The following is a 17,947-nucleotide window of genomic DNA, read 5'->3' as shown; positions in this document are numbered from 1 at the left end:
ATAAACAGCATTTTTTTTTAATCTTCGCACACTGCATTTACAATTCACAAGAGCAATTTAATATCATAAGCCATAATTTTACTAATAATAAAGAATTACGCTTAGGTATCATATTTTATTCGGTTTATTTTATTATTTAAATATCTCCAAAATCCAGAAATTTAAAATCAAATGATTACTTCACAAACTGTGCGTAATGTTACAATTTTTCCCTTATTTTTTGCACACTTCTTTGTTGTAGTAATTCAATATCAGACCAATACATAATACACTTATAGTTAATCACTTGTTTGTCCCAAAAGAATTGTATGATGCTAAACACTTTACCAATCAATTAACAACCAGTATACATGTCAGCAAATCAATGTGCTGAAGGACACAAAGAGATTCCAGCTTAGTATAAAATATACTTAGTATAAAATATTAATCAATTTATAGAAACAGAAAACAACATTAAAAGCAGGGTAGAAGAAACCTCCAAAAAAGGGTACACAAGCGTTACATAGATCCAATTCATGTAATTGAATTTCTCAATGCAGACAAATCCAGCTTAATAAAAATCAAAGAGCAAATCATTAGTAATCAAATGGAGAGAGCATTTAAGTTTGTAGACTAGTTGTGCTCTAATGGCATTCATGTAGTCAAAGTGCAAGTGCAATAGCCTTTATATAGTTAAAGTGCAGGTGCAGCTATAGTCTAATCAAAAAAGCCTTCCCATTTGTGCAATAATAGTGCATGGATACTGCATCAGTGGCAAACAAATAGGTAGCAGCAGATCTGAAGTAGTGAACAGTAGATGGAATATTCCCTAAAATCAGAGGCCCCCAGAGGAGAAAATAGGAATTCATGTCTACCCACCCCAAGGCTGTTTCATTTTCGCTTCTTCCAGCGGCATCATTCAGCACATTGATTTGATTTACTGATATGGATATCATGGACTAGTTGTTAAATAACTCACAGCCTGTTGCAGATGGGACATAAAACTAAACTAAAAAGCTTTTCTTGTATTCTATTTTTTATTTTTTTATATAACAGGTACATTTTAATTTTTTTAATTCGTTTTAATATTCCAACCTATCAACTGTACACCCATCTTACTATATACTACTGCCATATTTTCATTTTCAGATGACGCTACATGTTGCTCCCTTGAACGTTGAATTTTTGTTTAAGGGGCGGAATATCTTATAAAAAATAAAAATAAAAAATAGTTAAGGTGTGACAACTGTTTTAATTTGAATGTTGCAATTGTATGCACAAGAATTATACTGCTAGACCATATTAAAAAGAGTGGGCACCCTTCTAAATACTACAAATAGAAAAGTGAAGTGCTTGTACGCATATGTAGTTAAGACAGTGAAAAAAGAAGAAAAGAAAATATGCCAGACAAGTCTAAATTACAGAAAAATTCAGCCACTATGTGTGGCAATACATATTGAGTATTTATTCCTTCTTCTGCTCTCCCACATTTGGCTGGTGTACATATTACCCTCCTTATTTTTGGGATTGATGTTATATCTGATCATTCTTTTATTATCTTACCAACCTCCTATTTGCACATTTCTCAATTGATATTCTCATAATTTTGAATGTTTTGGTTTTACTGAACCAATGCAGGGTTTGTTTGTTTGTTTGTTTTGTGAACCAAGGGGTAATTTTATGTGTTGCTATTATAATAAAGCTGTATTTTTCAGTATTTTGGATTTGCCAACTTATCTGGCATATATTCTCTTCCTTTTTTAAAGACCAATTATTTTGGCTCTTGTCGCAAATTAGTTTCTGTGTGTTTAACTACTTAATGACATAGTATCTTAGTTATGTGCATTGCATTTTTTGCAAAGGGGTGATACCTTTAAGAAAAAAAATATTTTAAAACAAAGAAATAAGGTTTTACAACTGCTGTAGTAGTTGCATTCAACAACCGTACGCATCGCAATAATACTGCTGTAAATTATTTACCTCACAAACAATATAGCATTCAGGGTTAGATTTTATGGTCAAGAGGGATAATAGTTAAAAAAAAAATAGAATTTGAAAAACATTACACATGCAATTTACTTAGCAATTTGGCAACAGTATTTGGACAGGTGTTTTATTTTGGACAGGGATAATTAATTTGCTTGAACCAAATACTTGAATAAAAAATATTAGAGTAAATTGAGACATATAACAGTGATGGTCTTTTTCAGCACACCTGTTTAAATTGAAAAGTTGTAGACATACAGTCATGTGTTGGCACCCTTGAAATTGTTCCAGAAAATGAAGTATTTCTCCACGAAAATTATTGTAATTACACGTGTTTTGTAATACACATCTTTATTTTCTTTGTGTATATTGGAACAACACAAAAAAAGGACATCATTTCAAAATTGTTGGCAAACAACTTTGTTTCAAGTATGTGATGCTTGTTCAAACTCACCTGTGGCAAGTGGCAGATGTGGAAATTATAAAATTCACCCCGGAAACCAGATAAAAACGGGAGAAGTTTACTCAATCTTTGTATTAGAAAAAAGCAGAAGAGAAAGCCGACCATAAAGTCCAATCATAGTACAGTAAAAAAAATCAATAATGTTTATCAATAATACACAGGTAATAATAATAATAATAATAATAGGAAAAAAAACAAATCAATGTATACAAAATGTTAAAAACAAGGACAGAAACTCAGAAAGGAGAAATTGGTCATAAACAGTAAGATGTAATTTAACCAAGTTATAAAATGCTAATCATGATATTGATGAAAATAAATAACTGACTACTAAAACGTGAAAATGAATCACAGAGTAATAAAGTGCATAAAGGGAGTTGTATAAGATAAATACCATATACTGTATACTCATGTATAAGCAGAGTTTTTCAGCACTTTTTTTGTGCTGAAAACGCCCCCCTCAGCTCATACACGAGTTATTGTCTCAGAAAGATGGTGGGGGAGGGGGAGCGGTGGAGCAGCAGGTAACAAAGGCAGGAGACGGCGGCTGTGGCTGTAACTAAATAAATATATTATTATTAGTAATTAGTTATTAGTAATAAACAGGCACATTAAAACAACATGAATAATGTATTGAATAAAGAAGAGACCAAGTATAATTATGTAAAAAGTTAAACCAAAAGTGGAGGAAGAGTAGTACTTACAAAAATAATATGGGTCTCTCTCCCGAATGGCGTCCTCCCAACGCAGGTTTCGGCACGCTGCCTTTGTCATGTTTTGTTATACTCATGTTTATTTTCTTTGTGTGTATTGAAACAACACAAAAAAGGGCAAATTGGACATAATTTCACACAAACCCCAAAAATGGTCAGGATCGCTACTTCCAACAGATGGAGCTATAGAGTGAGTCCAAGCCTCTCTGAAGATGCACTTTACATGGTAAATTTCCCAGAGGAGAATTGCATGGCGAAAAAGCCTCATTACCTTGATGTGCCAGAGCTGGTATGTCATTCGCCACAAAGAGAAATGGTATGCCTTAAACCCATGTCAGAAATATTTCATTTTCTAGCATAATTACATGGGTTCTAACAATTTTGGCCATGACTATAAAACACTTCACACCAATATTACTGGCAGGTTGTTGTTGTATTAGCCTTTTTGATCATCCAATTAACCTTGCCTTCCATTTGTGGTTGATTCTATAGTTTTACAGAGTTGATTAGGTTTGACTGGTAATAAATTTTGGTAAAAGACTGAAAGGTTATACTGGTGTCCAAAATGTATGTTAAAACAAAGCATGGCAATGACATAGACAAGAAAAACTACTCATACCACTGCAAAAAATGTGAAAGTACCATTGGCACTATTTGCAGCAACCATCATGGCATTAGTAATACAAAACTCAGGTCACAATTGGCCTATTTTGCCTCTGGTAACTGTATCAGTAGGGAGTTTGCACATGGCACCATGGAATATTTATAATGTTCTTGTCTCATCAGGATGATGTAGCTTCAAAGAGTGACACCACCAGCTGGAGTCAGTGTTCTGTACAGATCATCTCCTTCATCGCCATATTAACTAATGCTGTACAGAACAAAATTTTTAATTTCATTCCGTTAATTACACTATTTTTCGTTATGCCCCATAGTCCTCTAACCTATGGCACCCCATGGGCCAAAGAACATACAACTCCAACACAACTTCAAGTTATTTTTCTCTAATGACATTGAGCCACAGGAGAACACTATTTTAACCCCTTTCTGACATCCGATGTACTATCCCATCCATATGGTCTGGTCCTGTTTGACCATGGATGGGATAGTACGTCGTAGCCAATCGGCCATGCAGATGGGTAGTGTGCGGCCGATCAGGGCCGGGTGTCAGCTGATTCTCACAGCTGACACCCAGCACTTTGTGCCAGGAGCAGTCACGGACCGCTCCCAACATTTTAACCCCTGGACAAAAACATGCTCAAACATGATTGCAGTGTTCCGGAGCCGGCAGAGGGGCTGACCCCTGATGATGACATCTGGGTCTCCAGAGCTGAGAGACTTCCTGTCATGCACAGTGCATGTCAGGAAGTCTCTAAGGTCAGTGTACAGAAACTGCAGCGCTGACAGCTTCTATAACATCTGATCTGCATGCTATAGAAGTGATCAGCCTGCAAAAAATAATTGTCCCATAGAAATTTTTTTTTAAATAATTGTAAAAATATTTTAAAAATAATAAAAAAATAATATATTTATTCTATCACTAAATAACTTTTTCAATGAAAAAAATTCTAAACATTAAATTTAAAATTTTTTGGTATCCTCGCGTCCGGAACAACCCACCCTATAAAACTGTCCCACTAGTTAACTCCTTTAATGAACAGCATGAAAAAAAAAAAAAAACAAGGCAAAAAACAATGCTTTATCATCATACCGCTGAACAAAAAGTGGAATAACAAGCGATCAAAAAGACGGATATAAATAATCATGGTACCGCTGAAAATGGCATCTTGTCCTGCAAAAAACAAGCCCCAATACAGCTCCGGAAAAATAAAAATGTTATAGCTCTCAGAATAAAGCGATGCAAAATAATTATTTTTTATATAAAATTGTTTTTATTGTATAAAAGCGACAAAACATAAAAAAAAAGATATAAATTAGTTATCGTTGTAATCGTACTAACCGGAGGAATAAAACTGCTTTATCAATTTTACCACACATGGAACAGTATAAACACCCCCTCCCAAAAGAAATTCATGATTTGCTGTTTTTTGTTCATTCTGCCTTCCATAAATCGGAATAGAAGGCGAACAAAAATGTCATGTGCCCGAAAATAGTGCCAATAAAAACGTTAACTCCTCCGGCAAAAAACAAGACCTCACATGACTCTGTGGGCCAAAATATGGAAACATTATAGCCATCAAAATATGGTGATTTAAAAACTATTTTTTGGAATAAAAAGCGTCTTATAGCATGTAGCAGCAGCCAAAAGTAAAAACCCGCTATAAGGTCTCTTTCACACGTCCAGATATTTTCGGTACCAGAGATGTCAGTGTCCGTGTGTGAAATACTTTTGGCACACACGTGGCATGCGTGTGCCGCACCAGTACCACAAGGATGGGCGACAGGTAAGATGCGTTACAGTAAGCTCTGTTCCCCTGCGCTGGGTGCTGAACATGGCTCTCATCATTCTCCCGTGCTCTGCCGGCGATCTGCACAAGCAGAGGAGAATGGCGGCTCTCATCATTCTCCCTTGCTCTGCTGGCGATTGATTCTCACCTGCTTGTGCCAATCGCCAGCAGAGCAAGGGAGAATGATGAGAGCCGCCATTCTCCCCTGCTTGTGCCGATCTTTAGCAGAGCAAAGGAGAATGATGAGAGCCGTGTTCAGTACACGGCTCCGAGTAACAGTTAATACTGTAACGCTTCTTCCCCAGCGCCGATACATGTCACATGGATGACATCCATGTGTGTTATGCATATGCACATGTGCTGGATGTTTTGTGGCCTATGCTGACATTAAAAAACAAAAATAGATCAATGGCCACATTCGTCTGTGCTAAAAACTAAGGAAATGTGAAATATGTGAAATGTGAATAGCATACTGGCTTATGAACTTTATGAACAAACACATGAGATTTTTAGCACAAGATTTGCAAACGTTGTGAGCCCATTCACCAAAACGTCAAGGTAATCTCAGATCGAATGGGTAACTACACTGACTGCCTGGTGTGAACACTTACCTATGGTATCTGAGCTGACTGCCTAATGTGAACACTTACCTATGGCTAATAACAGGATAAAGCCTACTTATATAGGAGGCTCAGAACCAACTGTGTTGAGATGTAATTAAAACCTGGAGAAGGGCGGGACGTTCAAGTCAGAAAATAGTATATAGTAAAATAGATCAACTGACCGAACAATATATATATATATAAATATATATATATATATATATATATATATTGTTCGGTCAGTTGATCTATTTTACTATATACTATTTTCTGACTTGAACGTCCCGCCCTTCTCCAGGTTTTAATTACATCTCAACACAATTGGTTCTGAGCCTCCTATATAAGTAGGCTTTATCCTGTTATTAGCCATAGGTAAGTGTTCACATTAGGCAGTCAGCTCAGATACCATAGGTAAGTGTTCACACCAGGCAGTCAGTGTAGTTACCCATTCGATCTGAGATTACCTTGACGTTTTGGTGAATGGGCTCACAACGTTTGCAAATCTTGTGCTAAAAATCTCATGTGTTTGTTCATAAAGTTCATAAGCCAGTATGCTATTCACATTTCACATATTTCACATTTCCTTAGTTTTTAGCACAGACGAATGTGGCCATTGATCTATTTTTGTATTTGACTTTTTTTGGCTACAAATTATTTATATATATATAAATAACAGCTGACTGACTGTGTGAGGCTGAGCTGAGAGAGGAGAGGAGACAGAGACACACACACACACACGGACGCACTGCACACAACAGGCTCAGGCTCGCCGCTAGGCAGACCCACCACCAGTCAGTCACCTGTTTCTTGTTGCATTCACATACCCATTGCATGAGACTCCGCCTCCTCTTCATCATCCAAACTGTGGACTACAGTTTTCTAATGCTGATTGGCTGACATGCAGCCAATCAGCATTAGTTTTCTTTGTGTGACCTCACAGCACACCTCAGACAATGAGCTGTGCTGTGATTGGTCGGCTGCCCTGCCCAAGCAGCACAGGCGCACTGCAATATGATATATCATACAGTCGGAGTCGGAGAGGCTGGAGCTGAGGGTCCGGACATTTGATGATTACTGAGTCAGTAATGTAATGTGTTAGTGTAAGTAAAATATGCCTGCAGGCAGCCTGCAGCATAGTTCAACATCCATTGAGACAGTTATGGGAGACCCCCCTGCAATCTAAAGGTGACACAAGGTGGGGGTCCGGGCCCCCATAGAAAATTTCTAATTTCCTGTGGTCCCCCTTCCCCACTGTCTCCTAATTTACTGTGGGGTCACCTCTCCCACCATTTCACCTCTGGGGAAGGGCCCCAAAGGGGAACACAGGGGGCCCTCAAGAAATTAGGTGACACAGTGGGGAAGGGGTCCTCAGGAAATCAGGTGACGTGACACAGTGAGTAAGGCAATATACTACATGGCTCTGCTGTATACTACGTCACTGCAATATACTACATCACTGGGCAATATACTATGTCACTGGGCAATATACTACGTGGCTGGGCAATATACTACGTCACTGCAATATACTACGTCACTGCAATATACTACGTCACTGGGCAATATACTACGTCACTGCAATATACTACGTCACTGGGCAATATACTACGTGGCTGGGCAATATACTACGTGGCTGGGCAATATACTACGTAACTGGGCAATATACTATGTGGCTGGGCTATATACTATGTGGCTGGGCAATATACTACGTGGCTGTGCAATATACTACGTGGCTCTGCTGTATATACTACGTCACTGTGCAATATACTACGTCACTGGGCAATATACTACGTGGCTGGGCAATATACTACGTGACTGCAATATACTACGTGGCTCTGCTGTATATACTACGTCACTGTGCAATATTCTACGTCACTGGGCAATATACTACATGACTGCAATATACTACGTGGCTCTGCTGTATATACTATGTCACTGTGCAATATACTACATCACTGGGCAATATACTACATCACTGGGCAATATACTATGTGGCTGGGCAATATACCACATGGCTGAGCAATATAGTACGTGGCTGGGCAATATACTACATGGCTGGGCAATATACTACGTCACTGGGCAATATACTACGTGACTGGGCAATATACTACGTGGCTTGGCAATATACTACATGGCTGGGCAATATACTACGTGGCTGGGCAATATACTACGTCACTGGGCAATATACTACATCGCTGTGCAATATACTACGTGGCTCTGCTGTATATACTACATCACTATGCAATATAATACGTCACTGGGCAATATACTACGTGGCTGGGCAATATACTACGTGGCTGGGCAATATACTACGTCACTGGGCAATATACTACGTGGCTGGGCAATATACTACATCACTGGGCAATATACTATGTCACTGGGCAATATACTACATGACTGGGCAATATACTACATGGCTGGGCAATATACTACGTGGCTGGGCAATATACTACGTGGCTCTGTGCTGTATACTACGTCGCTGTGCAATATACTACGTCACTGGGCAATATACTACATAGCTGGGCAATATATAGTACGTGGCTGGCCAGTGGCCAATATAGTACGTCACTGGGCAATATACTACGTGGCTGCGCAATATACTACGTCACTGGGCAATATACTACATGACTGGGCAATATACTACGTGACTGGGCAATATACTACGTGGCTGGCCAATATACTACTTCACTGGGCAATATACTACGTGGCTGGGCAATATACTACTTCACTGGGCAATATACTACGTGGCTGGGCAATATACTACGTGGCTGGGTAATATACTATGTGGCTGGGCAATATACTACGTGGCTGGGCAATATACTACGTGGACATGCATATTCTAGAATACCCGATGCGTTAGAATCGGGCCACCATCTAGTAGTACTAATAAAAACGTTATCTAGCCCTACAAAAAATAAGCTATCACACAGCTCCATCATCCGAAAAATAAAAACGTAACTGGTCTCATAAGGTGACACAAAATCTTTTTTTTTTCTCAATGTTCTATGTTTTTTTTTCACTACTCAAAAAATTAAAAAAATGGACGTTTGGTATTGCCGTCATCATACTGATGAGCCGAATGATATTGCAAGGTAATTTTTATCACAAAATGCTCAATTAAAAACAAAAATCCAATTTTTCTTTTTTTTTTCAGAATTTCACTGAACTTGGAACATATTTCCCTTTTTCAAGTACACTATGTGTAAAAATCAATAGTGTCATTCAAAAGTCCAACTCGCCCTGCCAAAAACAAGCCCTCATATGTCTAAAATCAGACCTGGGTAAAGTGCGGCCCGCGGGCCACATCTGGCCCTCTGGCTGTCTCAGTCCGTTCCATGGACCAAGACAGCCGTGGGGCTGGAAATCAGAGGTCCATGGGCCACACAGTGCCCGCCCGCTCGCTGTCTCTCCATCTGTGGCTCTGCGCTGCGCCGCTGACTCCTTTGGTGGAGGAGGAGCCTCCTGCCAATTCCTCCAACAATCAGCGTGTGAAACAGCTGATGCGATTACGTCACTTCATTGTGTCAGCTGTGTACCCCGAAGAGTCAGCGCACTGGAGGCAGGGAGAGAAGCAGAGCGCCAGGGAACGGGACCGAGGTGAGTATGTTGTGTTCATTTTTATTTTCTCATGTGTATGGGCTATTTGGGTGGACATGGGGAGGCTATGGGGGTGTGACATGGTGCTGCATAAGGGGGTGACATGCTGCACATGGTGCTGCCTTTGGAGGTGACATGCTGCACATGGGGAGGTTATGGGGGCGTCATGCTGCACATGGGGTGGATTTGGAGGTGACATGCTGCACATGGGGAGGTTATGGGGGCGTCATGCTGCACATGGGGAGGATATGGGGGCGTCATGCTGCACATGGGGAGGATATGGGGGCGACATTCAGTGTATATGGGGAGGCTATGGGAGGCTCATATGATATACAGAAGGGGCTGTACTCAGGTTCAAATGATATATAGGGGGATGTCAACATACTTAATTCTGCTCAATATTAGGTGATATAATTATTATTATTAAAATGATCAATAGTATAATAATTATAATGTATTGATATTACAATTGAGCAGAATTAATTTTGGCCTATTGGTTCGGCCCTCCACAGCAGCCATGGTCTCATGTGGCCCCTTGGGAAAATTAATTGCCCACCCCTGGTCTATATGGACATAAAAATGATGGCTCTTGGAAGAAGAAAAAAAGGAAGCACAAAACTAGAGCTCAAAGCTGGAAAATTTCCCCATCGTGAAAGGGTTAACAAAATTAATAAAGAGGATGGGGGAACTACAATACCCAGAGATATTAGCAAAATTAGGATTATTTAGTCTAGAAAAAAGACGACTGAGGGGCGATCTAATAACCATGTATAAGTATATAAGGGGACAATACAAATATCTCTCCGAGGATCTGTTTATACCAAGGAAGGTGACGGTCACAAGGGGGCATTCTCTGCATCTGGTGGAGAAAAGGTTTTTCCACCAACATAGAAGAGGATGAAGAATGGTATATGAGATGGTACAACAAAGATAGTGGGGCCATTCTTCATCAATGGAAACCTAAATGCCACTGGATATCTGAAATTGCTACATGATGATATGTTGCCCTCTTTATGCACTTTAGATGGCACGTTCCCTGAGATTTTCCAGCAAGATGTTGCACCACCCCATTATGGGTGTCAGGTCCGAGCATTCCCACATGAACAGTGTCCTGGAAAGTGGATTGGTTGTCATGGGCCAGTTGAATTGCCACCAAGGACTCCAGACCTGGCTGATCCCCTTAGACTTTTATCTTTGGGTCATCTAAAGGCAATTGTCTATGCTGTGAAGATACGAGATGTGCAGCATCTGAAACAATGGATACTGGAAGCCTGTGCTAGCATTTCCTCTGCGGTGTTGCTATCAGTGTGTCAAGAGTGGGAGAAAAGTTTGCCCCCTCCCATATACTAATGTGCCACGAACCGGAAGTTGATATCACCAACCATTCCCATTTTATTTATGTGTATCCATATAAATGGCCCACCCTGTATAGGAAGCCTAATGTCATTATGTCAAGAGCTTAACCTGTATTTTGCTTTCTGCTCACTTCTATCCTTTTCTTGCCATAGTGAGCCGACACCAGACAATCTAACGGGTGAGTTCAATTTTGAGATCTCAGCCTCGGAATTGTGAGTAGTGCCCCTGTTTCCATTATTAATAATGATCATTCATGTTTTTATAGATGGGATGTCATTGTTTTCTTGATATTCACATTTAGGAACAGGGTTCTCTACATCTTCAATCATGTGAGGTTTAGGGTTCATTCACACGGCCATCAATTCTGTCATACAAAAGAATTGGTCCTACTCAAACTCTCCCCGCTCTGTCTCAGAGTTTAACTGTAATGGTGTGCTGTGCACACCGATAGTTAAATGTAGTGTAGCTTCAGGTGGGCTCCTCAGAGTGCGGGGCCCAGGCCAACAGCACCCTCTGACCCCTATCCTTAGTTACACTACTGCATGCACCTATAGACTTGTATGGGTACGTGTCATCCGAATATCAGATACACTTGCACCTTGCTGCCATAATTGCACATCTGCACTATCCCATAGTAGAACACTGGGCCTAGTGCTATCCGATACAACATCACATAGCTCTCGGCCATGTCATACGCTCGTGTGAGCGAACCCATAAAATATAGTTCCTGGTCTGTGCGGTGAGCTGCTTATTAGGCCTCATCTGCACTGACATGTAGAGTTTAAGTCCTCTTTTTCTCAGAAGAGGCAATTTGCATATTATGTTTTCGTCAGTAATTTGAAGAATAAATGTGAATCTTTCTATTATATTCTGTGTGGGTTCAGCTCTGAGTTTTGTCTTACAAATCCCAGTGCTGAATGGTGACCAAAATAAGAACGTGTGAATGAGGCCTAACTCTGCATTAGTCTTGTGTCCTGCTCTGTCTTCTTTATTTCCATATCCGTACTGGAGCCAGTGCTGTAAAATGACGTTCCATTCCACAGTGTTGGGTTCTGTACAGGTAATTGGAATCAAGGAGAGTCATAAGCCTGAGTCTGGAGGGCTGTGTGTATATATATACTGTATACACACACAGACTGAATACGCAGTGGAATATGGCCAGTGGGATATAGAGGACCTCCTGTGCTGTGTAGTATATAGAGGATGTGTCCGGTACTGTGCAGTATATAGAGGATGTGTCCTGTGTGGTGTAGTGTATAGAGGATATGTCCCGTGTGGTGCAGTATATAGAGGATGTGTCCGGTGCTGTGCAGTATATGGAGGATGTGTCCTGTGTGGTGTAGTGTATAGAGGTTAATAAACACTATGTTTGATATTACATCATTTTGCAACATAATTGGTATTATTTCTATATAACTGCAAGGTGGGCCCCACGAATGATTTTTCTCTGGTGGGCCCAAGGTACTCCAGTCCGACGCTGCTTGAATAGGCAAATAGCGCTCCACTCGTCCCGAGTCTCCCCGCATGGCTGCCCAATAGTATAAAATTCTGTGACACACCCATGGTGTTAATATTATCACTGCACCCCTAGATTAATTCAATGAGAGGTGTAATTCATAAAATGGGGTAACATTGCTGTTCTGCTGTTCTGGCACCTTATGGGCTCTCCCAGTGGGTCATGGCACCTGCAAACCATAACAGTAAAGTCTGGTGCTCCTTCCCTTCTGAGCACTGCCATATGCCCAAACAGTAGTTTACCCCCACATATGGTGTATCAGCATGCTCAGGACAAATTGCTCAATAACTCTTGGGGTCCAATTTCTTCTGTTACCCTTTGGAAAATTGGGGGCGAAAAGATCATTTTTGTGGAAAAAATTATTTTTATATTTTTACAACTCTACGTTATAAACTTCTGTGATGCACTTGGGGGTTCAAAGTGCTCAACACACATCTAGATAAGTTCCTTGGGGGGTATAGTTTCCAGAATGGGGTCAATTGTGGAGGGTTTCTACTGTTTAGGCACATCAAGGCCTCTCCAAACGTGATATGATGCCTGCACACCATTCCATCAAAGTCTGCATTCCAAAACGTCACTACTTCCCTTCCGAGCCCTGACGTGTGCCCATGCAGCAGTTTTCTCCCACATATGGGGTATCACAATACTCAAGACAAATTGGACAACAACATTTGGGGTCCAATTCCTCCTGTTACCCTTAGGAAAATAAAAAAATTGGCTATTAAAAGATCATGCTTGTGGAAAAAATAAGATTTTTTTATTTTCACGCCCAGGCGTTATAATTATAAACTTTAATGAAATACCTGGGGGTTCAAAGTTTTCATCACACATCAGGATAAGTTTCTTGGGGGTCTAGTTTCCCAAATGGTGTCACTTGTGGGGGTTTCAATGTTTAGGCACATCAGGGGCTCTCCAAACGCAACATGGCGTCCCATCTCAATTCCAGCCAATTTTGCATTGACAAGTCAAAGGGCGCTCCTTCCCTTTCGACCTCTGCCATGCGCCCAAACAATGGTTTACCCCAACATATGCGGTATTAGCGTACTCAGGACAAATTGCTCTTGGTAAAATTAAAAATTGGGGGTGAAGAGATCATTTTTGTGTAGCAAATATGATTATTACATTTTACAGCTCTACGTTATAAACTTCTATGAAGCCCTTGGGGGTTCAAAGTTCTCACCACATGTCTAGATAAGTTCCTTGGGGGTCTATTTTCCAAAATGGTGTCATTTGTGGGGGTTTCCACTGCTTAGGCACATCAGGGGCTGTCCAAACGTGACATGGCGTAAAATCTCAATTTCAGCCAAAATTGCGTTGAAAAAATCAAACGGCGCTCCTTCCCTTCCGAGCTCTGCTATGCACCCAAACAGTGGTTACGCCCCACATATGGAGTATCAGCGTACTCAGGAAAAATTGCACAATAACTTTTGGTGTCCAATTTCTCCTGTTACCCTTAGGAACAAATAAAATTTGGATCTGAAGTAATTTTTTTTGTGAAAAAAAGTTAAATGTTCATTTTTTTTTTAACATTCCAAAAATTCCTGAGAAGAACCAGAAGGATTAATAAGCTTCTTGAATGTGGTTTGGTTTTGTGCACCTTGAGGGGTGCAGTTTTTAGAATGGTGTCACACTTGGTTATTTTCTGTTATATAGACCCCTCAAAGTGACTTCAAATGTGATGTGGTCCCTAAAAAAAATGGTGTTGTAAAAATGAGAAATCGCTGGTTAAACTTTAACCCTTATAACTCCCTAACAAAAAATGTTGGTTCCAAAATTGTGCTGATGTAAAGTAGACATGTGGGAAATGTTACTTATTAAGTATTTTGTGTGACATATCTCTGTGATTTAAGGGCATGAAAATTCAAAGTGGGAAAATTGCGAAATTTTAAATATTTTGGCCAAATTTTCATTTTTTTCACAAATAAGCACAAGTCATATCAAAGAAATTTTACCACTAGCATGATGTACAATATGTCTCGAGAAAAGAATGTCAGAATCACTGGGATCCGTTGAAGTGTTCCAGAGTTATAACCGCATAAAAGGACAGTGGTCAGAATTGTAAAAATTGTCCTGGTCGTTAACATGCAAACAACCCTTGGGGGTAAAGGGGTTAATATCAAGCTGTGCTGTTGGCTTTGCGAGTAATGAGAATAGGGGCTCTGTAAGTGGTAGTAGCCCATCCCACCAATGACACCTGTTTCTTTTCTGCCCCTCAGTATCTTATCCCTCAGCACCCACGGGGCTAAGGAAGTTACTAGACCAGAACAACTTCTTCCTTTTGAGTTACTGAAAGAGATGAACAGTCTGTTTTTGTACTCATAAGAAATTGGGCCAGAAGACATGGATGACTCAATTCAAACATCAAGCAGCATTGCTTGTTCTGTGAGCCATGATAATATGGGCACGGACAGTGGTAGTAGTATTTTGAGCCAAGGCAAATCTTGCGTTGGTAATCAGACAGATGACATAGGAGCTCATGCAATTTCTCACACAGAGGTAACTGTCAGGTGAATCTGAAAAAATGATGATGACTCTGTAGTGGAAAAGACCTGGGAGCGAGTCAAGAGTGAAGAGAAGGTGATGTCATCAGAGAAGCAGGGTGGCAGCCTGCATAGGTGACGTGCAGCTAAAATATCCTCTGGGGCAAAATCTATTAATTCTGCGGTCAGCTCTGGAGCAGGTGATGCTGCATGAGATGTTGGTGGAGATGGGATTGTTGTGTCCTGTGTCTCTGCAACCACAGATTGTGAGCAGGAGGTATGAGCACCTGCTTCCTGGCAAGCAGATTGGGAATGACAGATCACAGGCAACATGGCAGTGGTTTGACCAGCAGACACTGATTTGGTACTCTGTTGTTCCGCCCACCGACTAGGGTTTTTGGCTGCCATGTGTTTACGCATACTGGTGGTGCTCTGGTTGTCTATGCCCTGGCCTCTGCTCAGCTTCATATGGCAGATGCTATAGAAGACAATGTTTGGTTCAGAAGGACTATCCAAAAAAAATTCCAGACAGAGGATGACCTTGCCTTGACTTGGGGCACAGAGGGATTGCTCTTGGGAGCCATTGACACACTTCGCACTCTGCTCAAACCAGTAGCCCTTGGTGCTATGAATCCACCTTCTTCCTCTTAATCGTGGGAATTCAGCAGAAGTGTAGTGGGAATGCACACAGTACTTAAACAAGGAAGTCCAGCAAAACTTGATCACACATGCGCACAGTACTTGTTTGTGGAAGTTCAATAATACGCAGGTGGTGCATTGAGAATGAAGTCCTGAGAAAGAGAGGATGAGGGGCAAAAGAGGGAGAGCGCTATCTAAGCAGAGTAGATGAGTAAAAAACTCTCTTGGTGAGAAAAGCACATCTTGAATCTTGCTCACCTGGTGTGGTTGTGCAAAGAGGCACAACACTGGGAAAAATTTAGCAAATGGGAAATCCTTCCACTGATGTGCTGCCTGTCACAGCAGTTCCAGAGGCGAGAGGCAGCTAAAAGGGGTGAGGCAGACCACCGAGTAGTGAGCAGCAGAAGCAGGGAATTCCCCAGACCACAGGCAGAAGCTCAGGAGCCAGCAGCATAAAATACTCAGGCACTGGAGAACACATGACCCAGACTTAAATAATCAGGACGGACAGGAAGTTCCATGACTGGGCAGGATCAAAGACTCCATCTTGGATCAGGGCAAACATGCACAAGGAAAGTCCAGAATCCTTCCATTACTCCCACCTCAGAAGTGACCTCAGGACGATCCAGGACCAGGCTTGTCAGGATATTTCTGATGGAACAGAGTAATTTTTTGGGGAGCACAAATATTGCCCACCGGCTCCCAAGAGTTCTTCTCAGATGGATATCCTTACCCATTTGATGAGGTACTGCAGTTGATTCCTGCGGATCCTAGAATACAGAATCTTCTCTACAATAAACTGTTCTTGTCCGTCCACTATCAGGCTGAGGAGGAGGTGTAATACGACCCTGAAAAGTATATGGAGACTCTGATTTAAACAGGTAGACATGAAACAGGATGTACCTTTAAGGTCCTTGGCAACTTCAGATGACAGGCGAAGGGGCTTACGATCCCAGAGATCTTGAAAGGACCGATTAATTTTTCCCAGCTTCTGTAAAGGCACATTCAATTTCAAATTCTTCATGGATAACCACACAGTCTCCTACCTTAAACATATGTTCCGGAGACCAGCACCCATCAGCAGATCTCTTGAATTTTTCATGTGCGGTAGATAGCGATTCTTTCAGTGTTTCCAGATCTTGTCTCATCCTTGCCAACCTCTCATCTAATGCGGGCACCGAAGACTCAACCGGGGATCTGGGCAGAATACTAGGATGAAATCACAGATTGGCAAAGAAGGGTGTTACCTTAGTGGATGCATTCTGCGAGTTGTTATAAGAGAATTCTGCTAGAGGAAGCAACTCCAGCCAGTCATCCTGCGAGTGCTTGATATATTACCGAAGATATTTCTCCAGTGTCTGATTAGTCCACTCCGTTTGCCCATTGGTCTGAGGATGACATGCTGAGGACAGACAGACATTGATATCAAGTGCAGAACAAAATCCTTTCCAGAATCTGGAGGTAAACTGCACTCTCCAATCAAGAATAATCTCATCTGGAACACATTCTGAATAACCAGCTCAAGCGTCTCCTTAGCTGAGGAAAGACCAGTGCAAGGGATGAAGTGAGCAGCTTTAGTAAGATGATCCACCACCACTAGAATAGTGTTCTTTCCACCAGAGGAGGGCAATTCCACTATAAAATCCATCAAAATAGACCCCCAAGGGCAAGAAGGGACTGGTAGTAGATGCAGCAACCCTGTAGGTGTTGCACGAGGAGACTAAAAACGTGCACATACCTCACAAAAGAGAACATAGCTCTTCACGTCCTTCAGACAGGTAGGCCACCAGAAGAAATGACTTATGAACTCCTGAGTCTTCTGTACCCCATGATGACCAGCCAACTAAGAATCATGGACAAACTTGAGAACCTGCAGCCTTATGACCTCCGGAACGTATAAACGTTGATCCTGAACCCACATACCATTCCTGAGAACTACATTCACATCATCAGTAGGGTTGGCAAGGAATGGGTCAGCATCATAGGCCTCCTTATGAGTCTTCCATAAGTCCTTATTCTGGATGACTCCAACAAAATTGGCATCAGACAAAATGGTCTTGGACGGGGTCCCAGGTACGGAATCTGTGGCATGGATTCGGGACAAAGCATCTGCTTTCCCATTACGTGAACCTGAGCGGTATGAAATGACAAAATTAAATTGGTTCAAAAGCAAACTCTGACGAGGAGAAAAACATCTAGCAGACCTTAAAA

The 17,947-nt window shown here is 41.1% G+C and overlaps 1 long non-coding RNA gene across 1 annotated transcript in view; it reads left to right on the top strand.

Annotated features, from left to right (window-relative positions):
- The first annotated feature begins 7,172 nt into the window (after positions 1-7,172).
- LOC143773661 (uncharacterized) overlaps positions 7,173-17,947 on the top strand; it is a 33,699-nt gene continuing 22,924 nt past the window's right edge. The window contains exons 1-2 of the long non-coding RNA XR_013215286.1: positions 7,173-7,251; positions 11,254-11,279. This is a non-coding gene — a long non-coding RNA (uncharacterized LOC143773661). The remainder of the gene's footprint in view (positions 7,252-11,253; positions 11,280-17,947) is intronic.

This window comes from Ranitomeya variabilis, chromosome 5 (genome assembly GCF_051348905.1).
Source record: "Ranitomeya variabilis isolate aRanVar5 chromosome 5, aRanVar5.hap1, whole genome shotgun sequence".
NCBI lineage: Eukaryota > Metazoa > Chordata > Amphibia > Anura > Dendrobatidae > Ranitomeya > Ranitomeya variabilis.
Note: the sequence above shows the minus strand (reverse complement) of the source record. Positions and strands in the feature narration are given on the sequence as shown.